General features: G+C 38.8%; 1 protein-coding gene across 12 annotated transcripts in view; it reads left to right on the top strand.

Moving 5' to 3' along the window:
* The window catches only part of sema5b (semaphorin 5B), a 583,141-nt gene that overhangs the window by 199,844 nt on the left and 355,762 nt on the right, over positions 1-27,535 (top strand). For all 12 annotated transcript variants that reach the window (XM_062971530.1, XM_062971492.1, XM_062971628.1 and 9 more), the window contains one exon: positions 21,011-21,128. The gene's annotated coding sequence lies outside the window, so the exon portion shown is untranslated. The remainder of the gene's footprint in view (positions 1-21,010; positions 21,129-27,535) is intronic.

Raw genomic sequence — 27,535 nt, 5'->3', positions numbered from 1 at the left:
GTGTTGGATAGACCACATCAGCTCTAGTTTCTGATACAGGACACGGAACAATGGCTTCAAACTACAGGAAAGGAGATTCCACCTGAACATCAGGAAGAACTTCCTCACTGTGAGGGCTGTTCGGCAGTGGAACTCTCTCCCCCGGGCCGTGGTGGAGGCTCCTTCTTTGGAGGCTTTTAAGCAGAGGCTGGATGGCCATCTGTCGGGGGTGCTTTGAATGCGATTTCCTGCTTCTTAGCGGGGGGTTGGACTAGATGGCCCTTGAGGTCTCTTCCAACTCTACTATTCTATGATTCTATGATTCTATGATTCTATATGCCATCCAATAGTCGCCATCTCCTCGCCCACAGAAAACCATATTTGATAATCTAAAGCTAATGTGGTTTATCTTTATCCAATGCAATTTTCTGAATCAGCACCCCAAATAACCCCAGGAATATGGCTAAAAATGAAGACACCAAGGCACCCTTGCTTACAGGAGCCACATGGAATGGCTCCGCTCAGGGGAAGGAAAGAAGGAGGAGGAGAAACAGCAGTCAGGAGTCTTGTTGCACCTTTCGTGAGTAGTCAGCCTCTCCCCTCCTGACATCCCCTTTGCCTCGGCACTATAAGGAGGTTTCACGAGACCAGTCACTCTCATTGCAACGGTACAGTAACGGTCCATATTTTAGGTCTTGGGGACCCCTGGTGGTCCATGGACCACAGGTTGGGAGTCACTGATCTAAAAGAGGCACCCACTTCCTTTACTGTGTTGGTGCCCCTTTGAGGGGAAGCATGAAGGAGCTGCCACCATTTTCCTATCCAAGCATTCTTGAAGGCCAGAGGTTGAACTGGGTATAGTGCTTCTTTTAGATTCTCCAAAGATATATTAAGTTCTTACCTTTTGCCACTAGTCATAGAAGAAGATGGTTCCTTTTTTATACAAATTAAGGTGCAGTATTTAAATTGACCTGTGAATAAATTAGTTTTTGGAGCTGTTTCTTTTTACTAAAATGGAATACTCAGCCTTTCTCCCCGGGTGGGATTGAGGTGTGTGTGAAAGGACTTCTGCTATTCTTTATGTCATGTCTTTGTTTTAATGGATGGGTTGTAATATTTCAGGATCAACTTTTTCAGTTCTGTTTTATCATTTAGTCATGTTAAAACACAGATAAAACTTACTTTAACCGTGTTTTAGTATGAACTGTTAGTTTGTGGAGTATGCTTGCTTGACAGCAGACATCAAGCCTTCTATGGACATTATGCCCTCTTCTTGTGGGCCAGACTGGAGATGGTCCTTGATCACGCCACCTTCACAATCTAGAATAGAGATGTTAGAAGATTTAAATTATAAATCTTCTAACTTCCCTTCAAAAAAACAAAAAACAAAAAGAGAGTAGAGTAATAAAAGAAGAATTTGTGATTCAAATGAAGATTTCAGGTTATTAAACTAGGCTTTAGAGGCTGTTAATAAATGAGAGGTTTTTAATAAATGATGAATCTAGATTAAAAAATGATGGAAAAATATAGAGAATCTTTATTAAATTTGACACATTCAGCATCTTCCTCAGTCCTGCAGAACATTTTGTGTTTCCTTAGTAGGTAGAATAGGGGCTGATAGCAGGACCATGTCCTGATGGTATAGCCCCTCAGCAGTGTGAGTGATATGCTCCAGTTTTAAGAAATGATGTATTCACAGTATTGGACAAGAATCATGTCAGGGCTTGGATTGATTAGATTGCAAACCATACTACAAACCAATCTTAGGCTTAAATTATCTGCAAATGAAGTATTAGTAAATGTAGCAGTGGTCCTGCTTCTGCTGGACAATCACACAAGCTTACTGTGGAAAACTCACTAGGTTGTCAGTAACCACAGTATTCTTTTACTTAATTTTTATGCAATTAGAATGAATATCATTCTTTGTCATCTAGAATCAGCACAAGCTCTTCCTCCAAGACGGTTGAAACTAACTTTTTCATATAAAACTATGCGATTGAGGACTGTGAAAGAAGAGGCAAACAAGGATAGTGGATTTCAAAGTCATAACTGTGTTAATCTGAAATATCGGTATGCAAAGGGATTTTGTTGTACTTCAGAAACTGAGAAAATGAAGCTGGTGGCATAAGCTTCCATAAAGTCTAAAAAAGTAGTAGGTATACAATTCTTATCCTTTGAAAAATGAGGAAATTTTCTTAGGTTTTGCAGTGCTTTGAAGCCTACACAACCTGCTGGATTATAGGCTGTTCTACTACCAGTATTGAAAAGCTGATATGAATATAGTTGCATTCAATTACTCGTCCAATTCATGACTAGAGTCAAACTGGGGGAGTGAACTGGGCAGACTGGCAAGCCTTGCTCCCAAAATGCTTGTGTATCAGACTGTCTTAGGGGTTTTTTTTTTTTGCATGGCTAGTGCTGTTTGCATGATCAGCTGAATATGCTTAGAACATATTGATGGGAATCTGGATGAGACTGCTTTCTTGAATGCAAGTAATCTTGTACAGTTGGCGCTATGTATCTATGGATTCTGACATCATGGATTCAACCATCCACACCTTTGAAATACTCAAAATAAAAATTTTGCCATTTTGTATGAGACACCATTTTACTATGCCCTTGTATATAATGAGACTTCGGCATCCGAAGATGTTGGTATCCATAGAAGGTGCTGGTACCGTACCCTAGTGGATACCAAGGACATTGGAGTAGTGGCACCTGGGCTCTCAGAGGTTTTGGTGAACAAAAACTATGACTATGCTTGAAAATGTACCACTGCATGACTGGTCTTGTAAATATAGCTAGTCAAATGCAAGTACATCTCTTCTTTTCTGACTTGAGTGTTAAATACAGGACACACAAATGCAGAGAGACATTGTGGGCAGCCCTTGCCTGTGTATTCACATCCTTTCCTTGTTTTAATTTGCAGTAGAGTCTCACTTATCTGACATGAATGGGCTGGCAGAAAGTCAGATAAATGAAAATGTTGGATAATATGAAGTCTCCTACTGTTACCCATTCTGTGCGGCTCTAGACACCTAGAATACTAACAACAGAGACTGAAGGGGTTACGGCAAGGCAATGCCTTGGGGCTAGAGTGGCCCAGTCAGAAATGCCCCAATGTGGAAGAGGAGCGTGGAAATCACAGAGGGAAGGAGGGAGGACGCTTACGCTTCCGGTCCTGCCTCTTTTCCCCCTTTCCTCTCTCCTCCTCCTCCTCCTCCTCCTCCTCCTCCTCCTCCTCCTCATCGTCTTGCCTTTTTCACTTATTGGGAATGGAGAGAGATTTGGGGAGAGCTCCTTTAATTGAAGGGGAAATGCTGAAGGAAAAAGGGGTGTTGGATAAGACGGAATGTCGGATAAGCGAGACTCTTCTGTACTTTTATTTTAGAAAAATGCCTGTATGGTACTTAGAAGTACAGACAACAGTGGTTTGATTATTCTTTCCATGTATCTCCCTTGTGATCGGCGATCTATCCATGGCCCAAGCCACTATTATTATTTTTAACTACGAGCACTTTTTGTATACTGTATGCAAAGAAGTTCAGCATCTGGGTCTCATTTTAACCAGCCAAGGCACGTTTAGAGTTAGATGAGAACAAATGAGAGAGGTAGAAGATCCCAAGGATTACTTTGAGAAACCACAGTCCACCTAATTAATACCACTTACTTCAAAAACATCTTAGCATTAAACTTTATAATTAATCCTGTGTGGGAAAAACCTTTTTAGATCTTAACAGTACAAAGCTGAATTTTGGTTCATTTGTTGTACCAGTCCTGCTGGCTAGAAGAACTATGGTGAGACAGTTAGTTTTATTTGAGGGCATTGAATTGCACTTTGTTGTTTGGGGAAAAGACTAACCCTAATGGGACAATACAGTGGGGGGGGGGGAATAAATAAATATAACAACAGCTGAAACAACAACAACACAATGCTTGAAGATACCAGAGAGAGAAAAGGTGTATCTCTTGTGAATAGGGCAGTTGGCCTGCCACCTCTCTGATATAAAATATAGACACAGCAAAGTAATTTATTCTGCTCTTCTTTATTATACCTGATTGATGACCACAGGTACTTGTTAGAGCATGGACTGAAAAAGATAAAATGCATTTCACCATTTTATATACAGCCCTTCAATGAACATGCTTGTCCTACCTCATTTCTCTGACTTATTGGCATTATGGGCTTTCTCTTTGGGATATTTACTTGGCCAGATGTTAAAGAGAGCTCCTGAGTTATATGTTCACAGAATCCACAGATACAGCAATCTGGAATTGATTTCGGCTTTCAGCATCCTTTATTGGAGTCCATTCCAGCCGATGCTGGTGTCAGATGCTCAAAATAATAACTGGAAATGATTTGCTATATATATACTGAATGCTGATATTGATTAGCAATGGCTGAGGAATCCAACCTTTAGACCTGTCTAAAAACAACATTTGGGTTTTACACATGAATTATAGTGTTTTGAAGTTGTCAGTAATATGCAGCAAATGGTCTCTGCCAAGATTTAATCTTGCAGGCTAAATGTTCTTTTTTGTCCATAGATTCTATTAACATTTTCTGCAGAATTGACTTTTGACTTCCCAGTTGTAGCTTTATATTCAGGGAAGAAAAATGGGTTCAGACAAAAGTATAGTAGATAACCTGTGTTGCCCCCTTTTCTAGATCAGAAGGGGGAAATCAGTTTCCATTATTCTGCCACAGAGTGAGGAATAGAAAGCATGAACTGGCTGTACTCCCATATTTTTGTCCCATACCACATTTTTCTGAGCAACCTTCTGAGCAGTTGCTGTCCTTTTCCTTTTTTGCCCTCTTTCAAGAAATATACTGCTTTGTAAGTACTATAGTCATGCTGAACTTGTTGACCGAAAGGTTGGTGGTTCGAATCCGGGGAGCAGGGTGAGCTCACACTGTTAACCCCAGCTTCTGTTAACCTAGCCATTCGAAAACATGCAAATGTTAGTAGATCACAGGTACCGCTCTGGTGGGAAGGTGACGGCACTCCATGCAGTCGTACTGGCCACATGTCCTTGGAGGTGTCTATAGACAAGGCTAGCTCTTCGGCTTAGAAATTGAGATGAGCACCAACCCCCAGAGTTGGACACGACTAGACTTAATGTCAAGGGGAAACCTTTACCTTTACCTTTAAGTATTATAGTCCTATCTACCAGATTTTGGCATTTTTTCTTGCGTGGCTTCAATATTTTCATTCCCGCTGCAGAAACTATATGCAAGTGGCTTTGCTGAGTATTTGGGCAAATGACCCAGAAGAACTCCGCAAATGACCTGAATCATTCAACCCCCTTAAAATATTAAGAAAGGGTAGGCTGTTTTTCCCCAGGCCCTGTAGTAATTGATGGGGCTCATTACACCTTCGTATAACTGCTTTTCTTTAATCTTATCTGTAATTGCTATCATGTAGCGGCAGCAAGACTGTAATGAAAATTGAAATGAGTCTGCCTTCCTAGACCTCTATTTTTGGCTGCTTTTAGTTAAATTATTTTTTTCTGGAACAAAATTCTTGGAGTACTAGAAGGATAGTTTTTAGTGATTTGGACAGAGATCTTATTGCTAGGGTTTATGACTGAAGAAAGCATTTTTTTCTAGATTACTTCTGCCTTCCTGATGGCATGTGTTTCTATAATGTTCTTGCTCTGTTTTTAAATACAGCTTGGCACAGAATACCTCATTCTTAGCATTGTATTTCAGCCTGATGTTTTAGGCTCATAAGATTTTCTGCCTCTCTTTTCATTGAGTCCTTGAATGTTTATTCTATATTCCCTGTCTTTTCTCTGTCTTAACTTTGCCTACCATTTCCCAATCTTTCCGGACTCCCTAGTAAATAGTTTATGCTGGCTCCTGAACGATGACCCATGGTGTTGAGACTCAGATTTTCTCTTCCCTATTGAATTGATGCAGTTTGATATGGCTTCAAATGCTATGACTCAATGCTATGAATTCAAGGGATTTGTTATTTGGTGAGGCATTGCCACTCATTGGCAGAGAAAGCTACAGTTGCCATGATTCCATATCATTAAGCTATGGCAGTTGAAGTGGTATCAAAGTGTACTGATTCTGCAGCGTAGATGCACTTTCGGTGATCATTTTTAAAATTATATCTCCAGTATTAGTTTAGGAAAAAGTTAGTTTTTAAGCTCTATCTCGATGGCACAGCAGGTTAAACTTCTGAGCTGCTGAACTTACTGACCGAAAGGTTGACGGTTTGAATCCGGGGTGCAGGGTGAGCTCCCACTGTTAGCCCCACCTTCTGCCAACCTAGCAGTTCGAAAACATGCAAGTGTGAGTAGATCAATAGTTACTGTTCTGGCGGGAAGATAATGGTGCTCCATGCAGTCATGCTGGCCACATGTCCTTGGAGGTGTCTACGGACAATGCTGGCTCTTCGGCTTAGAAATAAAGATGATCACTAACCCCCAGAGTCGGACATGACTAGACTTAATGTCAGGGGAAAACCTTTACCTTTATTCGTATCTGCAGTGTTGATGAGGTTTTTTAAAAGTTGAAATCCAGAGGGTGGGAGGGAGGATGACAATGTGGTGAAGTGCTAGGGTCAGGTTCCAGATCAGCCATGGATGGCTCTAGTGGTCAAATAACTGACCAGTCAGGCAAAATGGAACAAAGCAAAGCAAGCAGGATTCTGTCTTGCTATTTATCTTTGTGAATTTCTTAAACTGAAGAACCAGGCTAGAACTCCAAATTAATTTATTATCCTTATATAGTGGAATAGATAGGCTATAGTACCTTTTCTGATTACATGACTGCTGCTACAGCACAGGAAAGATAAAACCAGCATTTTTCAGAAGGGCTAGAGACAGTTTCTGTATATGTTATTACAGAACAATCTTGAAAGTTGGAGTGAAAAAGCCAAGCAGTTATTTCTAGAACAATAGCAGTGGTAGTGTGTTCGCAAAATTGAATTGTAGTGTGCACTTGGAACATAGGGAGTATGGTCTTAAGACTAAGATTTACAAATTTTTCTAAGAACTCAGCTTTAGGAAATATATAACCTGTTTGGGATAAATATTTTTTGTCGAAGACCTTCACTACTGGAATAACTGGAGTATTGTGTTGTTTCCGGTATGTATGGCCATGTTCTAGCAGCATTTTCTCTTTCGCCTGCATTTGTTGCTGGCATCTTCAGAGGATCTGATGGAGATAAAGCAAGTAGAGTATATATACCTGTGGAATGTCCAGGGTGGGAAAAAGAACCAATGTCTATTAACCAAGTGTGAAGGGTGCAATTAGCAAGCCAGATTTCAAGTGTTTGAGTGGGATCCACCCATTAGCATGTGAGTAACTGAGAAGATTGCATAGTCAATAGTGAGGGCATCTTCCTAGAAGTAGCCAGGCCTTTGTTCCCTTGGAGTGTTTATTGCCTAGTGGTATTATTTGTCTGAGTGGTATTCACTAGCCCTTGATTGCTTCCTGCCTGGGGGCTTCTTGTGTCTGGGTGGTGTTCATTAGTAGGAGCTACGGTGGTGCAATGGATTAAACTCTTGTGCTGGCTGACCTGAAGATCTGAAGGTCAGTGGTTTGAATCCGTGAGATGGGGTGAGCTCCCGTCTGTCTGCCCCAGCTTCCATGCAGGAATATGAGAGAAGCCTCCCACACGATGGTAACACTCTAACAACGTCGCTGTAGGCGGCGGATTCTCTTACACCAGAAGAGACTTTCAGTATATTTTCAATTCACTTCTAACATGATAAAAAATTACTTATTGACTTGATTCTGTTTTTTCTTAATACTGGTAGCCATTTTTCTCTCATTTTAATGGTTTTTCCTTTCTAAGGAAATTGACTGTGTGTTTGTGGATTTCAATGGCTTTTCTGTGTAGTCTGACAAAGTGGTTGTCAGTGTGGTCCAGAATTTCTGTTTTCAAATAATATTCTATAACCAGATTGGTTTATCATGTGGTCTGCTATTCCTTTCATTTTGAGTTACAGTACTATACTTTACATTGACTTATGTGTTTTATAAGTCAGAACCAGCATTTTGAATTGTGCATTAACCAGAGCTATGTAGGCAAGCTTGGATGGTTGCATTTTTTTTTATTTTAGAAATTAAGCACATGATGGGGGAAAATGTACAATTAAAACATTTATTCAGTTCCTTTAAACAGAAAATAACAATGTAAAACCAGGAAAGAGAATAGATTTTATAAGGGGTCATACACTCTACAAGTATGTAATTAATCACATTTAGGTCCCCCCCCCCCCTTGAAAAGCAGTATAGCTACATGGACTGCTATGAGAGCATGGTGAAAACACAAATAGATGCCACTCTTTGCCCAGAGGAACAAGACTCATGGGAGGGTTTCTACTAAATGCCTGCATTTGGGGCTGGGGGAGCTTTAGGAACTCTACATTTGCAAGCTTCATTTCTGATCCAGGAAAGCTGTTGAAAATGTGTGCCTTGTGGCATTGCTTTTGTTATTGCATGCACTCAAGTTGTTTCTAACTCATGGCAATCCTAAAGGAAATGTAACACGTTTTCTTGAAAAAATTTGGTTAGAAGGAATTTGCTAGTTCCTTCCTCCAAGATTGAGAGAGTATGGCTTGCCCAAGGTCGTTTAATGGATTTTCACAGGAGAATGGGAATTCTTTCCCTGCCCTTCATAATCCTAGCCCTACAAGCAAATCACTACATCATGTTGGCTCTAATGGCATTATGTCATTAACCCTTCTCAGTGGCATTAGCCTTTTGTAAAACTTTCCTTGGACACCTATACAGCTTTTATTATACAGCTTCTTCTACCCGCACTTAATGGTGTACGCTAGATTGCCATTGATCCTAACAGTAGATTGTTCTGATCTAACTGCTCTCTACTCTCTGTTTGCATCCTTATAATTAAGAGCATTGACTCTGGTGCCTAAGGTATTGTATCTTGTATTTTATCCAAGATACAATACAAGAGCATTGTATCTTGGACTCTGACCAAAATAGGAGAAGGGCAAGAGACTTTGACTGGAATACTTTTAGGGCTTTAAGTTACTGTAACTTAGCGATATGTTAGCCTAAGTATCCCATCTCCAAAAATATTATGTAAGAAGTCCAGCACCTTCTTGCAGAGTTCTTTTGCCAGGCTATGTTGCAGTTGCTACACAGTACAGATCTGCCCATCAGCCCAAATGGCCAATGTTTGACTCTGTCTGTGTGTGTTCAGAGCTGCCTTGCACTACCCTGCAGTTGGCTGCCCTCTTTTCTTGCACTTCTATGCTCATGACCTTAAAGATGACCATCTTTGTTGGGACAAAAGACCTAGTCAAACTCTTCGGAGTGGCAAAGGTTTGCTGAAAAATGTCCCACCACTTTCATATGGTGTGTCTCCATTAAAAAAAAAAAGCTAATCCACTTCCATGCATTTTTTGCAAGTGTGTCTCTGAGGAATTTCCGTTATTAAATAGAACTGCTATCCAGAGAGCAGTTGCTGCCCGAGAGGGCACATGCTGCTAAGTAAAAGGATTCCAGCAGGAACGTTTAATTGAAATCCTATCTGTCTCTTTTTCGGAGGACTGAGCCTGTGGAGCAAGAGCCTCCCTGACTGTGAATAATTTTGAAAGCTGCATGAGGGAGACCACACACTCTAATTCAGAATAACTGCCACCTCTGGGCTTGCTCTGGCAGCCACTAACAAGGTATTGCACCAAGTAGGCAGGGAAATAAAAGGGAGGGACTCCCCTCATTTAACACGGCCTTCAGGCCAGGCTGGTGCCCTATAAATACATTGAACTACCATAATCTCACATGCTATGGGGCTGTTCAACTATGGCAGTAAGAGATACACAATAGTGTAAAGCTCTTCTGACACAACTTATGCATTACTATCATATATGAAAAATAGATTAATTCATTCCCCCTGTATAATGAGAAATTCTATTATGGTTTGTGCTCTATTCAAATATTAAAATTTCATAACTATTGTGAAAGATTTAGCAATAGGTACAAGTTTTTCTCCCTGCCAAAATCAATAAATAACTTGAGATAAAATACAATTTTTATACAATCTAAACTTACTTTTAAGACCAAGGAATGTATTATGTGTTACTTTGCTAGTACTGTATATAGAATTATCTTCCTTGCTATACTTATAAAGTTTAGAAACATAATTCCTTTGTTCTTTCAAAATATTCACTACAAATCTGTCTAGTGTTAAAGAAGAATCAGTAATGTGTTTGCACTGTAAGGTACTTAAATATATCTTGGTTTCTGTCAGCTGAAAAAAAGGGTTGTATCAACATTGTAGTAAGCAAAGGATGTGAGGAAATTATCTGGGTTTTAGAACAGATCTGAATATTATTATGTAGAAAAAAATACACAGTTTTTAAAAAGTTCAACCTGTTCATGCATTCTCTGCATGTGTCTCTCTTAAAATAAACAAAAAGAAAAAGAAACAATACATTTGGATAATAAGTTTTATTTAATGATATAGAACCTTTTCCAGCAGTAGTTTACTATGGATGCAGAAGTATTAATCATCAACCCCTTTTTTCGCTCCTGCTTTTTTTTACATCTTCACAAATTTGGGATAGAGGCATCAAATATATAATAGAAACACAACACAAGTTCTAATTAAAAGCAGGGTGACACAGGCAGTTCAGTAGTGTGGGCTCATCTAAAGAGCTCTTCTGCTTCAGACGGGAAGGTTTCCAAAGGATGTTTACGTGCGTTCAGCTGAACACAGAACCCTCTGGGTGACCCCGTGAAGGCGTTATGCCCAAATCGGCAGGATCTTCTAATCATATTCAGCAGAATTCAAGTAGAAGGATTTTCAGGGTACTCAGACACCTGAGGATGGAAGAGGTGAAGGTGAACATCTTGACTTCCTACACTGTTCAGCTTTCACTTTGGTGCCAGCAACTACCTAAAATGGATTTAGATGTTACAGCTAATCGGAATGTTTCCTGCTTCCTTTGCATTTCATTCGCCTCTGACTGTCTACTGATTTACACATTATATACCCATTATAGAGTCTATTTTAAATTGTTCATGGTGCTATGGTGAGCAGCTTTTTTAAAGGACCTCACAGTGCTGTCAGGGCTAAATTTATTTTAAAAAATACATCACAAATCTTTTTTTCTTTTCAGATGTCTGTAGAAGTATTCATAGCCAGCACATAGAGCAATTTGACTTGGCCTTTCTGGGTCGGCGCAACATATACAGTACATGCAATGGGGCGTTGTGTGGTTTCTGGGCTGTATGGCCATGTCCTTGCAGCATTTTCTCCTGATGTTTACCTGCATCTGTCCCTAGCATCTTTGGAGGATCAGATCTTCTAAGATGCCAACCACTGATGCAGGCAAAATGTCAGGAGAAAATGTTGCTAGAACACAACCATGCAGCCTGGAAACCACACAACACCCCAGTGATTCCGGCTGTGAAAGTCTTCAGCAATACATTATACATACAATGTTAGTCACACGGTAAAGTCAACCTAAAATTAGCCCTTTCCTGTTTAAACATGATTGAATAGAATGTATGGCCCTGTTAGGTATTGTTGGATTGCAACTTCCATCATCTTTAGCCACCATAGCCTGTGGTGACAAATGATAGGAATTGTAATTCAAAAATATTTGGCGAGACACTTCTTTCCTACCCCTGCTATGGATGGTACATTAACAGCAAACTAACAAAATAATAATAATAGTGATGAATTTGTATAGATTAAACTGGACATTTGCTTCCTCCTAACAAATTGCTTACCACAATCAATGAAGTCTTGCTTGGTTCTTTAACTTCTTTAACATATTGACCTTAACGCATTAAGCTGAGGATTCATCACGCATTGTGGCGAATCCATGGGGGTCCGAGGGAGGGGAACCTGCCGCACAACTTACCCCAATCTCTATCCCATGGGGTTAAGCGTTGCTGCTTGGCTTCCCTCTCATAGCTCCTAAGGCAACACGGGAAGCCTCTCTTCCCTTTCACCAGATCCTAGTCAGAACTTGATTATTTGTCGTGGGAGGGCTCTGTGTTGAAAGGGGTGAACAAGTGGCATAGGATGGGTAGATCAGCCCTTCTGATTTTTTTTTAATGTCAGGAGCTACTAGACAAACTGCAAAGTAGCTTCTGGTGTGAGAGAATTGGCCGTCTGCAAGGGCATTGTCCAGGGGACGCTCAGATGTTTTGATGTTTTTACCATCCTTGTGGAAGGCTTCTTTCATGTCCCCGCGTGGAGCTGGAGCTGCTAGAGGGAACTCATCCAACGCTCTCCCCAGGTTGGATTCGAACTGGCAACCTTCAGGTCAGCAACCCAGACTTCAAGTCGGCAATCTCATCTGCACGGCAGCACTGGGGGCTCCTAGCCCTTCTGATGAAGAGGACTCTTTTCATATCACCAGTAGTTTACTTCCCCCGTTCTCTTAATTGCATTAATGTTTTGTTTTTGTTTGTTTTTAAAAAGAACTTGCCCATGTACTGGAATTATCATGATTTAAAGTATTAAAACATTTCATGGGCAGTAAATTTCATTGATTCCAAAGGCTTGTTTTAGGATAAACATGCATTGGCCTATGCTTGTGTGAGAAGGACTGCAGTTTTTACCATGTTTACATAGTTATAGATCCTGAGTAATTCTAAAGGTGATTCTAAGCTTTGACTGTAACAGAACAAGAAGTTGAAAAATGTCTAATCTATTCATACGCTGAATGTTGTGTTTCAAAAGACATTTCAAAGCTTATTTTTAAAACCCAGTGTGGAACATCCAGGAGGTTGTTTTGTTTCACACTTTTCATTTTATGTATTTGCCCGTAGCTGCCCTTTTAATATTTGGTCTTGCGCCGAATTTGACAACCCGGCCCCTTGCTGGATATAAACGTTTTCCATTACACTAGCCTTGTCCTAGGGGAGATGAATTGATTTCCAATAAAGTGACAGAATGATTTTAAAGATCCCAGCCTTGTTTGATGTCCTGTTTTTTCATTAGACAGGTTGCTCTTCCTATCTTGTCTTCTCTGAATGGCTTTCGCCTGTTCTTTCTGTGGTGACTGTGCATAGGTTTGTTGTATATCTGATAGGTTAACATGTGAGTTTCCAAGAAAACTTGAGGGAATTTAAATTTTGCTTCTTTTATTTTGACCTCTAGGTAGTAGGGGATTTCCTCCCTGTATCCTTCTAATTTGACAGGATTTTTACATTTTTCAAAAGACTTGTGCCTTGACTAATCTCTAAGCAGCTCACAAGTTCTTGAGCTTTGGAACGTTGTTAACGTCAGCCAATCTGTTTTTTATGGTAATTGTTGCAAAGGTTAGTTTGGGATAAATTGGTGGAAAAAACAGCAATTTCTTCTGTGTTTCTGTCCAATTAAAATATATATCACTGGGTCCAATGCTGGTTTTCAAGTGTGAACAAGGATTTATCTCGCTCTACCTCTGCCTTTTGCCTTCTGGCTTGTGCCTACTCCACCTGGTCTGTTTAGAGACTCTGGAAGCAGAAATGAGCTGGCACTTCTCCTTGTAGCAAATGACTCTGATGCTCAGTCGAACACAATCTGTTCTGTCAGAGTTATATTAGCTTGACAACACGTCAACACTGAAAAAGTGTTAGTAAATGCACATATGATAAGTATTACCTAGAGAGCTTCACTGATATCAGTGCTACATCATTAAAAAAAAGAATTCCACCTCCAAGAGCTACCAGTTCATTACCTTGTAGAGGTATGGTAAGGAAGAGGAGGATTTGTGACCCTCCCAATGTTGTTGCACCTAACCAGTATAACCAATAATGAGGGACTATGGAAGCTGTAATCCAACAACATCTGGAGACACATCAACTCCCCCCACCCTCGTGTTTGGCAAATCTAACAGTGTTTGCTAACCAGAGTACAATATAACCTCAACTTAAGAGCAACCCAACTTCAGAGCATTTTGAGTTAAGAGCTGTTGCTCCGCCCAGGTTTTGCTTTCACATACAAATTGCATTTTGAGTTAAGAGCGCAAGTGAGAGCACTAGCATGAGAGTACAGTGCTTTAGGGCTTCAAGGAAGCACCCTCCGTGCCTTGTCAGCTTTGGGAGATTGCTGTCCGTTTTGCTCTTGTCTGCTTTGAGGTACTTCGGATTAGTTGATTTTGTGTGGTTTTTATTCCTGGTATGTTTGGCTTCATGAAGAGAGAAGAGGAGAGGGAGGGAGGCTGGGTTGGGTACAGTGTGAAGAAAATGATGCTTCTGCCTCTTAACTTTTTGCGTTGTGTATCCTTGACACGACTTTGTGCCTCTACCATTTTAAAGTTGATCTTCCTTTCTTTATTGTTCCATGTGAATGTGCAGATTTTGCCTTGCTGTTACACTGGCCAACACACATTTTGTTGCCTCAAATGTGCTTCCTTGCCATAACTTTGTGCTTCTAGCATTTTAAAGTTGATATTTCTTTTTTTATTGTTCCATGTGAATTGACATTTATAAATTATTTGTTATTTATAAAGTATATTTTCTTATTTCAAAGCATATAACAAAAATGGGGGGGGGGGTTCAGGGGCCAGAATGAAATCAGAACATTTCAACAGGGAAATTTGCTTTGAGATAAGATCATTTTGAGTTAAGAGCTCAGTTATGGAGCAGATTAAACTCTTAAGTCAAGTTTTCTCTGTATCTCAAATTTTTACTCTTATTGGGCTAGCCAGTATATCCTGATGGAACTTGAATTCCAGTGTCATCAGGACGCCAACTACCCTTAGCCGTTGATGTTTGCTAGCATAGTTGAATAGTAAGTCCATATACAGTGGGAGTCATAAAGCCTAGGTGGGGAAGCCCCTTGTGACTTCCACTGACTCCCCTGATAATAGCCAGTCATTTTGAAGCCCTATTTTTGGTTAAAAGAGTGTAATTTAGAGTATCAGTTTGAAAGAGTGTAAATTAGGTACATTAGTTCAGTATATCCGGAAGCATCAGTAATTGGAAACACGACTGGGAGTGAGTCACGTCACTTTTGATCATCAAAATGATGGCCTTAAGAACAGCAGAGGAACCAAAAATTTACTAGTCAGTTTCTCTGGGTTCCATCTTTGTCGATTTAGATGTTGAGCACAAATAAGAACAAAAAGTTGCTGCCTGTGTGTCATTGCTTGTGAACTTCTTTTGGCAATAAATGCGCTGGAGCAGGCTGATTGAATCAGTGGGAACTTGGGGATTTAATATAATTTTTATTGATTCAGTAAAGAATCTCTGGAGAGGTGGGTTGCTTAATATCTTCCAAACAGAGCAATGCCAAGGCACCCATAACTACTTGTCATAACGCAAGCCGTCCAACTAGTGCCAAAAATCTGATTTTTCTGCTTGAATCCCACCCCTTTCCTAGTGTCCCTATGTAAGTCACATAAGAATATGTCCTTTTGACAAAGACAAGAACACAGTTACTAATATACAGTAATATGAGAGGAGGACACACATTTTAACTCTTAAAAATAGTTAAAATAAATTAAAGCATCGTTTATGTTTTTCATTAGAATACCACTAAAGAGGACCAGATGTGCTCTTCTGCACCTTGAATGTTACAGACAAAACTCTCATCCTTTCCTTCCAACACTTCCTTGGAGGGGTGAACATACTCCTTTCTAATGAGGATGTAGAGATTTATCATGTTTGATTTTTTTCTTCAAAAACAGAGACATTTCCCCCAGTTGTGTCAGTCATATGTATGTCTGTTCTAACAAGGAGAAGGTGATGTTTCCCTTGTGATATTAGTATTGAAGATGGGAGGAGGAGACAGCAATCCTAAATTACGGTGTGGCCATTTGACTAGGACTTGAGGACCCGGAGTACATATTCTTGCTTGGTTATGGAGCCCACTCTGCACTCTCAAAACAAACCTTCTCAAAAAAAGCCTTGTGATGGGGTTATATTGGGGCTGCATAAGTTGAAAACAGTTTGAACATATGCTGTTGTTATTGTTGTTGTTGTCTTTATTATTATTGTCATTTATATTCCACCTTTCTCCCAGTAATGGGACTCAAGATGCCTAATAACTTATTTTCAAACAATACAGATGAGAAATTATGCAAAAACATTGATAAAAATATAAATATAGAAGTTATTTAAAAATAATTTAACAATGTATAAAGTTAAAATAAAGCTAAAGAGTATCTGGTGGTGCAGTGGGTAAACCACTGAGCTGCTGAACTAGCTGACCGAAAAGTCGGTGGTTCGAATCCAGGGAGTGGGGGAACTCCCACTGTTAGTTCCAGCTTCTGCCAACCTGGCAGTTCAAAAACATGCAAATGTGAGTAGATCCATAGGTACCGCTCTGGCGGGAAGGTAACGGCTCTCCATGCAGTCATGCCAGCCACGTGACCTTGGAGGTGTCTACAAACAGTGCTGGCTCTTTGGCTTAGAAATGGAGATGAGCACCAACACCCAGAGTCACACTTAATGTCAGGGGAAAACATTTACAGTACCTTTAAAGTAAAATGTTAAAAATGAAAAATGTTACAACTCATTAAAAGACCATAGAAATCATAAATCAGCACAGCACATCATTCAGTTTCTAAAAAACCCTTGTAATACAAGAATATTTATACTTTCTGATGGAAGAGAAGAACAGAATTGGGGCCATCTTGGCTTCTTTGGGGATTTTCAAAATCTAGGATCAGCCACTGAGAATCTCTCTTGTTTCCACCAAATGAATCTGAGAAGATCATGGGACGGAGAGAAGGATCCTGCTTTTAAGAACCACTGCTTTAAGGCATTTAGTTGTAAAAGAGGAAACCTTTAATGTGATTGCTCTTTTAAATCCTGGTCTCAACTACTTTAGGGCATTTATAGTGGTAACTAACACATTGAATTCATTCTAAAAAATAGCTGGTTTAGTCTTATGTAATCTTTCTACTCCGTGATTTTCTTAATGCTATATACTGAAGTGATTTTCCATTGTAACAAACTGGCTGTGTTATTCTTTTCAGGGTTATAGTCTGTAGTTGCTTATGATGGGTTTCACACTCTGAGGGCAGTAGGCTACATCTGGCTAACAATGAAAATATTGTTGATAGTAGCTCTCTTATATGAACTGCCATTATACTGCTAGTAAAGGAAGAAGTGATATGATTGTTTTCCTGTTTTAAATCGATACATTTAGAGGTGTAGTCTGAGAAATATTTAACAGCTAGTCTTTGAAGCTCCCTGACACTTCTCAGTACCATTGGCTTCCCAGGAAGAGGCAAGACATGTTGATAGGACGAATGTCACAGTAGCTTCTTCGTAACACTTTTGAGTTGCCAAATGTCCTGAAACCGAAAGGCTGTATATCTTCCACTTAAGGAAGGCCAGGGTTTCTCCTTCTCTTTTCCAAAGACAACTGTTTTCTCTGGAACAAATTGTATTGTTTAAAGCTGTCCAAGATAAATCAAATTATCTGATGAATTCCTACCTCTCCATCAAAATCCAAGGCAACTATTCTATCAAGTCATCTGTCTTGAGTAGCTGACATAATATTTGCCTTGGATTGACTGTTGCACTTCTTGGGTCTAAGCAAAATATTAATATAGTTGTTCTTATCCATGCCAGTTTATCTGTATGTAGTATATATTAAATTCATGTTCAAAGGTCATATAGTTTCTTACTATTTTTTGGAGAGTTCATCCTTGGATAATAGAGCAAGTAAAATATAAATAGTGTTTTAATCTGATTTTTCTTTAGACACCCATATGATATGTTGAATTAATATCTTATTGGCAAACTTAGGCCTCTTCCACACAGCTGTATAAAATCCATATTGAACAGGATTATAAGGCAGTGTGGACTCAAATAACCTAGTTCAAAGCAGATATTGTGGATTATCTGCCTTGGTATTCCTGATTATATGGCTGTGTGGAAGGGCCCTTAATCATATTATCCTAACATAAGAAAGACTAAAGACTAAAAAATGGTAATTACATAGAACAGGAATGTTCTCTGAAGTGACAATTTCAGTTGTGGCCTACCTAACAAGCTTTTCATATCTCGCCTTCCCTTTTCTCAAATCACATGAAAAAATGTGTGACAGTCTGTTGTATAAAAGGGTGCTTTGTGCCCAGTCCACCTGAATCTTTGTGAGTGAAGACTGAGAGATAAGACCCAGAGAAGATACAATGGTAGCTCGCAACTGAAAAAATGATCTCAGACAATTCCTTAGGGATTGTTGTGAAGTGCATCAAATGTAGATAAGTTCTCAAATTTTGGGCAGCTGCATTAATAGATAAGTGAATGGCTCACTGAAATCATTTAAAATTATTTCAGAGTTTTGAGCATAATCTGTTCTAGGACTCCAGGATCATCTGGTTTTACCTTCACTTCGTAGTTAGATTTGTAGAAGTGCAATTTAATAGTTTCTTCTATGTTGAGCAATTAGTTAATTACTATTTCTAAAGACATGTAATTTAAACTCAGGGATTTTTTAAATTGTTGACATGGTCAATCAAGGTAGATAGGACTCATGTTTTACTCACATTATGAAACCCAGTCTGATAAATCATGATCTCCCTTTGATCTCATGATGCCCTCTTTATAAGGATACTCCCCTTTCTAAAACCACCATTTCCCATGATGTTTAAGTCACAAAGTATTATAATGTGTAAGAGTTCCCTATGAATCAGAATATGCAATTGAGATCTTCTGCTGATTTTACAACCTAGATTTTAGAGAGCCTTTAAACCAGGAATTATAACTGTGTGGCATATGGCCCCGGAGGGGGAGTCAGTGCCACCCTTGAGAATTACTGACCATCCAAGCTCATAGCACCCCCCCCCCAATGTTTGGTTCAAGCTCCCATGTTCTTAGGCTAAAAACACCACATTTATTCAATTAGTTCCAAATAGCCCTAAATAATAATAACGAGCCAGTATGTGTTTTGGACTAGGGTCCTGGGAGAGCAGGGTCCAAATCCTAGTTTAGCCATGAAGGCAATAGCAAACTCCTTCTGAAGAAGTCTTGCCAAGACAACCCCATGGTAAAGTTGCCATACATTATAGTTGGCTTGAAGGCATGTAACAATAACAACACTAAATAATATAGCACTTCAACTACTTATAATCATCAAATTACCATATATACTTGAGTAAAAGCCAACCCGAATATAAGCCGAGGCACCTAATTTTACCACAAAAAAACTGGGAAAACATTGACTCCAGTATAAGCCAAAATACCAATAAAATTACATTAATTGAGGCATCAGTAGTTTAAATGTTTTTGAATCTTTACATCAAACTGTAATTTAAGATATGACTGTTCAACTCTGATTAAATCATTATTTTCATCTTCTTCAATGTAAATGTGCTTATGTATCCTTTTAATAATAATAGAGTGAAATAATAAATGTAATAATAATAATAATAATAATAAATGCAGTAAAATAATAAATGTAATAATAGAGTAAAATAATAAATGTATTATTAATAATAAAAATAGAGTAAAATAAATGTAAAAGTAACAACAATAACAGAGTAAAATAATAAATGTAATAATAATAATTAATAGAGTAAAATAATAAATGTTACAATACCAATAATAATAGAGAAAAATAATAAATATACCATATATACTTGAGTATAATCCGACCTGAATATAAGCCCACCAAGACCCTCACCCAAGTATAAGCCGAGGAGGTTTTTTGTTTTTTTTAGTCCTAAAAAAGGGCTGAAAAACTAGGCTTATACTCAAGTATATACAGTAAGTCTAAATAATCCTAAATAAACTAAATAACTTACTATTCATGGCTGGGTGTCATTGAAAACAGCTCTGTACTAGGCTGTTACAAGCTACTAGGGCTCCAACTCAACAGCACTGCCTTCTGGCTCTGGAATACGCCCACCCCTACTTTAAGATATACTTAAACAGTTTGAATGTCAGATTTAAGTAGTTAAAATATTTTCGCTGAAATTGGGAGGAGGGAGGAGATAAGTAGAAATGCACAGGTACGCGGCTAATGCTTGGATTGTTATGTCAGAACATAGACGTTTCAGTGGTTGCGTTTGCCTGTTCATAGAAATGAGAATGTGTGTGTTAATTTGACAACTGAATGTTTTGGAACAGTCTTGATTGGATTTGATAAAAATGCAGGGCATATGTCTCTCCTTTCCTGCCAAGTTTTGATCAGTAGGCAATCTAAATAATAATTATGTTGATCTGCTTTCTTCAACGTATGATTTATTGCCCACCAATTCAACTACAGGGGGAAAAGTAAGACCAGTGATTTCATCCGGAGTTCTTCAAATACATGGAAAGTTTGCACATGGTAAAATACCTCATTTGGACAATATTGTATATGAACATGACTAACTGTTTGAACTCACTTTAGCCAATGAAGCCGTCAACTTGGCCAGTTATCCGGGCTTTTGGTACCCTAGGAACAAAAGCTCAGTGTAGTACAGAAAAATACTTGGCAGAAAGAATTCTCCCTCAGGTTGCATGTGTTGCTACATTTGGCTGTTAATGAAAATACTCTGAGAAATCTCTCTGTGTGTGAGGCATAGGTTAACACTATTCATTTTGGTTCTCTGAAAATTTCCTGCAGTAGATGTTTGTCAGAGCCTAAGGATTAGGGTTGTGGTTGGCTGGATAAACCTATTATGACTTAAATGCTGCTGTACAAATGAATCAGTTCTGCTAGATTGTCATAAATGAAGTTGTAGTGTAATGATTGCACTGTTGTTAATGGACAGTATGAAAAAATATTATGTTATATTCTTTATTGCTGACAGATACTATCTTTGGAAATGTCTCTTTCAAGTCTTGCTCCTCGGGACTTCCTTTAAGAAAGGAATGGTCCTGGTTCCTCTCTGGCTTATGGCAATCTCCTCTCTCCTTGCTTCTGAAATTTCATCGATTTTCTTTAACACAAATCAGGGGCTTATAATGGGTTGTAGAGCTTTATCGGGAGTCAATAGTGGATGTTATCGGGCAGGGGGGAGGACGTGCCACATAAGAGCTGAAGAATCCTTTCCTGTGTTATTATGATAGTTAGGATGCTTCTTCCATGGTAACCTTCCACCTGCCAGATCCATTCAGTTGTCCTTCCTTCCTGATGGTGACATTCCTCTTCCTCAGGTGACATTTGCTCGGGAAGGAATTGCAGCCATGTTTTGAGCAGTTGCATGGGAAGAAGACACATGAAGCAGACCCCACAGTACAGAACAGACTGCCCAGTGGGAATGATCTAATAAAGGCAAGTGCTTTACATTTCATTGAATTCATTGACAGTGTTAAATATGATACTTTATTCACTCAAGTCAGTTGGAGTTAAAATCAATTGATTTTGTGGGCTATTATACTATATACCCAGAAAATCTAGTTCCTGAACTTTAGATGAACTGGAGCTCATCTGTAGCTCAAAATGTATGTAGTTAAGTGAACTGGTTTTGCTTATCATTTGGGTTCAGGTTTTGGTATTTGAAAAGCCACTGCTGAAAAAAGGGAACTACATATGAAGATTAATAAAAGAAAAGCAGCAGAGATGAAGTTACAACACTAGAGTGGGTAACAAAAATATTCCCTTTAAGAATGGCTTGAAGTGAAACAAATTGTCCAAGAAAAAGCAAGTTCTTTCAAAACTGGTGTTTCATTTCCCAGCTGAGCTGTGGTGGTGCAATGGGTTAAACCCTTGTGCCGGCTGAACTGTGGACCTGAAGGTTGGGTTGCTGACCTGAATGTTGCCAGTTCGAATCTGCAAGACAGGGCGAGCTCCTGTCTGTCAGTTCTAGCTTGCGGGGGCATGAGAAAGGCCTCCCACAGGGTGGTAACATATCTAGGCATCCTCTGGGCAATGTCTCTGTAGACGGCCAATTCTCTCACACCAGAAGTGACTCGCAGTATTTTCTCAACTTGCCTCCGACACAACTTTAAAAAAATCCCCAGCTGATTTTTTAAAAAGATGATCAGGAAATGTTTATCATTTTAAGCTTAGGTAATCCTGGCATTGAGAGTAGCTAGACTATATGGAGTAGCTACAATGAGATTCTCATAACATTCAGCTGATTATTTGTGTCTTGGAAATGTGACATGCTGATTTGTTGACGGATTCATGTAGTAGATTTAGATTTTGGCCATTTTTTCCTGTACATACACACTCAAAATGTGGTATCTTTCTAATATTTTTTATCGTTTACTGATTCTATACAGCCTTACTCAAAAGAATTGAAGGAGTGGTTCAAGTCTGTCCTGCCAGAATGTGGACCAAAATCACCTCTTGTGATTTGCACTTTCAAAGCAGCTCACATGGGGTTTCTCTTGAAAATCACAAAGCAGCTTCTGAGTGGTAATTGTTTTGTGATTTTGCAAAAAGAGAGAAAGACAGAATGATAAACTCATGTGCCTGTACGATCCTATGGCTGTTCAGGTTTCCCATTGCTTTGGTTTTCATGCTCCAGAAAACACACATTAATTTTACTCATTTAAATCGCCATAGCACATCCAAAGTATATCTTTTTCAGCATCATTTTGTCTCAGATCTGTGGCTTCTAGCTTGGCCCTTATAGTATACAGAGCATTTGATTCTTTGCAACATTTCTTTTTATAACATGATGGTAGTGAGAACATGTCTCTCCGTCAGGATTGCACATTTTCAAAGTAGAGCCAAAACAAGTAACTTATGTTTGTGAACATTGGCATATAAAAAAGGGCATCCTATAATAGCACCAAAGAATTTCCATGTGTAGGTGAAAAGCCCAGCATCTTTGTTGCTGTATTACTATCTCTTTAGTAGAGCACCAGCACAGTTACCAGAAACAAATAGATGACATCCGGCAATTATTTTCAAAGGCATTTTGTAAGGTTCTCATTGCTCCTTCCTTCTCTATGTCCTACACCTAAACACAAACATGCACATACACACAAAGCTTTCTTTCTCAATTCTAAGAAAAAAGGGGGAAAAGAGGAAAGAAAAAGAACAAAAAAAGAATGAGGTGGAAAGTGATGGAAGATGAAGAGCAAACTTTTCTAGTTGTCTTGAGAGATGCTTCTTTCTTATTCTGACTCTTCCTTTGAATAGCAGAATACTGATCCTCTTTCTATTTGTTCTTCCTGCCAGATTGTTAATGTTGCCGCTGAATGCTGCTTCTTTTTCCATTTTATAGGCTGTAATTGCTTTCAACCATCTTACTTGGTTGTAGGATAATAATGGAGCGAAGGTAGAGCATTAAAAAGAAAAACCACAGTAGTTCAGAATAAAATTAATAAAGTGAAGCCAGAATGTTTTTGGCTCCAGCTGTTAAACACACTTAACTGCCGTGCCATTTTCTAACTGAAGATGCTCCGTCTCCCTTGACCCTTTGTAAGCTGGCAAGTAAAGTCAGTATGTTGACCGGTTAAGTAATGCAGAATCCTTATAAGGAAGATATTTGTCCAGTATAAAACTACTTACCTGATCATTTCATTTATCTGCTGCAAACCAGAGAGACCAGAATCAGAATTTAAAAAAAGATTACTCAGGCAAAGTGACTTTTAATAGATTTGCTGAATTAGCTCTCTTTCCATTGGTCTTACCACGCAAATTGGCCTGAAGAATGGTGTTGTTGTTGCTGCTAACATTATTTATACTCTATAGTTTTCTTAAAAACAAGGAAATTTTATACATTTAAATGATTTTTTTTTTGGTGTCAGGAGCGACTTGAGAAACTGCAAGTCGCTTCTGGTGTGAAAGAATTGGTCATCTTCAAGGACATTGCCCAGGGGATGCCCGGATGTTTGATGTTTTACCATCCTTGTGGGACGCTTTTCTCATTTCCCTGCATGGGGAGCTGGAGCTGACAAAGGGAGCTCACACACTCTCCCCGGATTTGAACCACCGACCTACTGGTCAGCAGTCCTGCCGGCACAAGGGTTTAACCCAATGCGCCACTGAGGTCTCCTTCATATAGGTAGGAAGGTTAGATCAGTTTTTTTTTTCATCCACACCAAGTTGGAGTAGCTATCAACAGCCCTAGGAACTTGGTCATTTCTGTTCTATATCGTATTATATGATTATAATATCGTTTTAAAAAGTCATTTGTGAGTAACTCAATGAGAAGAAAACACTGCCCCATCATTTCACATTCTTTATAGGCAGGGTAGGAACTAAATGACTCAGGGACAGCTTGCAAGTCATCAACTCTTTTTATATTGTCTCAGAACAACTACTCAAATTTTCCTGCATTTTCCTGTCAAAAACAATGACAACATATCTCAGGGGGATGATTCTCCTCCAGAGTATAGCTTGATAGTTACAGTTTGTTTTAACAGTAAATCATATCCCCCTTCAACCAGAGCAGAAGTGTCTAGATGGTTTCATGTGGCCCTCCACCCCTATTCCTGGGGCAGGAAAATCACTACTAGATCCAAACTATGTGTGGTTGTTGTGTTTACGAATTGCACATCCTGCTGATGCACATTAATGCAACATATGAAGTTGTCTTCATAGCAGATCAGCTGTTTGGTCTTTCTAGCCAAAGATTATCTACTCTAAGTGACACATCCTGTCCAGAATGTCATGAAGAAAATCTCCCCTCACTTGGTTTGTACCTAATCCTTTTTTAAAAGATTGAATTATTGAAAAACTTTACACGTGCAAAGCTTGTGCTCTGCTACTGAGCAATAGCTTGCCCCCAGCCTTAAACTCAGGGTTCATTCAACAGATCTGCATTTGGTTCCTGAACATATCTAGATTCCAGGAAAGCAGAAAGTGGATTGGATGTGAAAGGAAGCAAAGAACGAGATTAAATCAGTACACATCCTACTTTTTGTCTCATTAAAATTTGCAGGAAAGTGGAGTATAACCCCTATATGTGCCAGGGGATATGTTCCAAGACCCTTTATGGATACCTGAAAACATGGAATATAGCAAACCCTTCATCCAAATGAGAGCCTAAGTATCACATACTCAAGAAAAGAATGAACATTTTTTTGTTTTAAAAGGCAAATGTACCACAGAGCTTCCTAGCATTTACTGGGTAAAGGCATTATGCTGGTAGGCATTTTATAGACAAAGTGCATCTTTATGTGTGCTTTGTATTTGATGCAGTCCTTAAAGGAAGACGATTGGAATCAGGTTCAGGTTCGCTTACCTACCTTTGTCCATTATTCACCTCATTATTTTTTTTCCAAAGTAGAATAGCCTTTGTGAATATCTTACAGCATTCTCCTATGGACATGTACTGGCAAGCATTGCAAATTTTATTCAAAGGAACTGCTCCCAAATAATTGTGAATAGGTTTCAATGTGCATGTGTCAAAGATCCAAAAAAGAGAGGGCCTTTTCGGTAGTAGCCCCGTGGCTTTGGAACTCCCTCCCTAATGAGGCACGATTGGCCCCCTTCTTACTGGCCTTTCATTCGCAACTTAAAACCATTCTGTGGAGCCAGGCCATCCCAGATGAAGGATAATATTTTGATAATATTTGACAAAAAACTTCAGTAACTGGAGGTTATGGATATCTTTAAAATGGTGCTTTCTGCAAGTTTTTTAAAAAAATTATTTGGTATATTAATTGGGTTTTTTATATCGGGATATGATGTTTTAACTGATTATGTATTGTGATTGGATGTATTTGTATGAATTTTATATATTGTACGCCACTTTGAATCCCATCCACAAGAGAAAAGTGGGATAGAAATGAAATAATAATAATAATAATAATAATAATAATAATAATAATAATAATAATAATAATAATAATAATAGTACAGTATTGTGGCAGCTGAAATTTTCTTCTAGGCAGATGGTCTTTATGGTAAATTTTCAAGTTAACTAGATAGTTTTAACTTGATGTTTCTAGCAGTGCTTTCCACTACACAACTCAGTTTTTACACTTTGTGTTGAGCAGCATGAGAACTAGAAACTTGTGTCCCCCCCTTCAGTAAAACTTTACATCTTTCAGACTAAAGTTTATTTTCTTACAACATTCATAGCTGTATCCATTTTTAGAATCTAAACTTAGTGCCTTTTTATCAGGATAAAACAATCATTCCTAAGTGACTTTGAAGTTTCAATTACATATGTATCCCAGAGGGACACAGCGGTGACATTGTGCTGATGCATTCATAATGAGGTTATTTGACAGGAAAGGTGGGATTAATAACAGTTGGTATAAGACATGCTTGCTTACTTATAGGGGGAAAATGACAGCTTTTTTAGCACCCTCTGTTTTATTTCTGCGTGTCTTCTCTCAAGTGCTTTCAAATAATCACTGAGAGAGCCTTGTTAAAATAGGCACTTTCTCCTTTCTTCTTTCCCAGAAATCTGCATTAAAATGTATAAAACCATTACTGACTCGAACAAAGCTGTTGTAGTAATCAGCAAGGTAGGGAGCACATTTCTCTAGAGATTGGCTACTTCGTTCCATGTGAAAACTTATTTTCTCCAAACAGTCATAAGAATGATTTAAGACCCCAGCGAGGAAAAACTAAATGGGTGTCTGGGGATGCTTGTAGGTTTCAATTTTCATCCTTCATCACAAAATTGTCCATTTCGTACTGATGTTAGAGTTTTTCTTTATTTAGGTGGGGGACAAACAGGACATAATTCCTTAGTGTATGTAATGGTATGGGACTCGATGCTGCTAACTTTCTGTCTCCAAAACTAGTTATGGCAGGCAGTTACTCTTGTGTGCTTCAGGCCTGTAACAAGGCTTGGGAGAATCAATTACTTTGAGACAACCCATTTGCATCTACCGCAAAGGGCATCTGAATTATCCTGAAGCAGCATCAGATTCTATAGAAAGGGCTTGCAAGTAAACATATTATTGCTCTTGAAGAATAAAAATGTCACCCCTCACTGATCAAAACACCAACCTTCTCACAGAGTATTACATCGTAGCTAAATGAGCTATCGACTTGCTGACCGAAAGGGAGCGGGGTGAGCTCTTGCTGTCAGCCCCAGCTTCTGCCAGCCTAGCAGTTCGAAAACATGCAAATGTGAGTAGATCAATAGGTACCGCTCCGGTGGGAAGGTAAAGGCGCTCCATGCATGACCTAGGAGGTGTCTACGCACAACGCCGGCTCTTTGGCTTAGAAATAGAGATTAGTACCAACCCCCAGAGTTGAATATGACTAGACTTAATGTCAGGGGAAAACCTTTACCTTAAATACCTATCTGTTCTGGCAGGCCTACTTAGCCAATTTTAAACATGATTTTTAAACTCGTGTCTTCTGTTTTAATCTCTGTCCTGTGTATTTAATATGTATTTTATAGAAAACGTTTTAATATGTATCTTTTATAGAACTTCATTTTAATTTGTGTGTTTATAAAATTTTTGCAATGTTTGTGTGTTTTGACTTTGCTGTGACCCGCCTCAAGCCACGAGGAGAGGCGAATAAGAAGTAATAATACAGTAGCGTCTCACTTATCCAAGCCTCGCTTATCCAAGCTTCTGGATTATCCAAGCCATTTTTGTAGTCAATGTTTTCAATATATCATGATATTTTGGTGCTAAATTCGTAAATATAGTAATTACAACATAATATTACTGTGTATTGAACTGCTTTTTCTGTCAAATTTGTTGTAAAACATGATGTTTTAGTGCTTAATTTGTAAAATCATAACCTAATTTGATGTTTAATAGGCTTTTCCTTAATTCCTCCTTATTATCCAAATATTTGTTTAT

This window comes from Anolis carolinensis, chromosome 1 (assembly GCF_035594765.1).
Source record: "Anolis carolinensis isolate JA03-04 chromosome 1, rAnoCar3.1.pri, whole genome shotgun sequence".
Classification (NCBI taxonomy): domain Eukaryota; kingdom Metazoa; phylum Chordata; class Lepidosauria; order Squamata; family Dactyloidae; genus Anolis; species Anolis carolinensis.
This window is presented reverse-complemented; position numbering and strand designations above follow the sequence as displayed.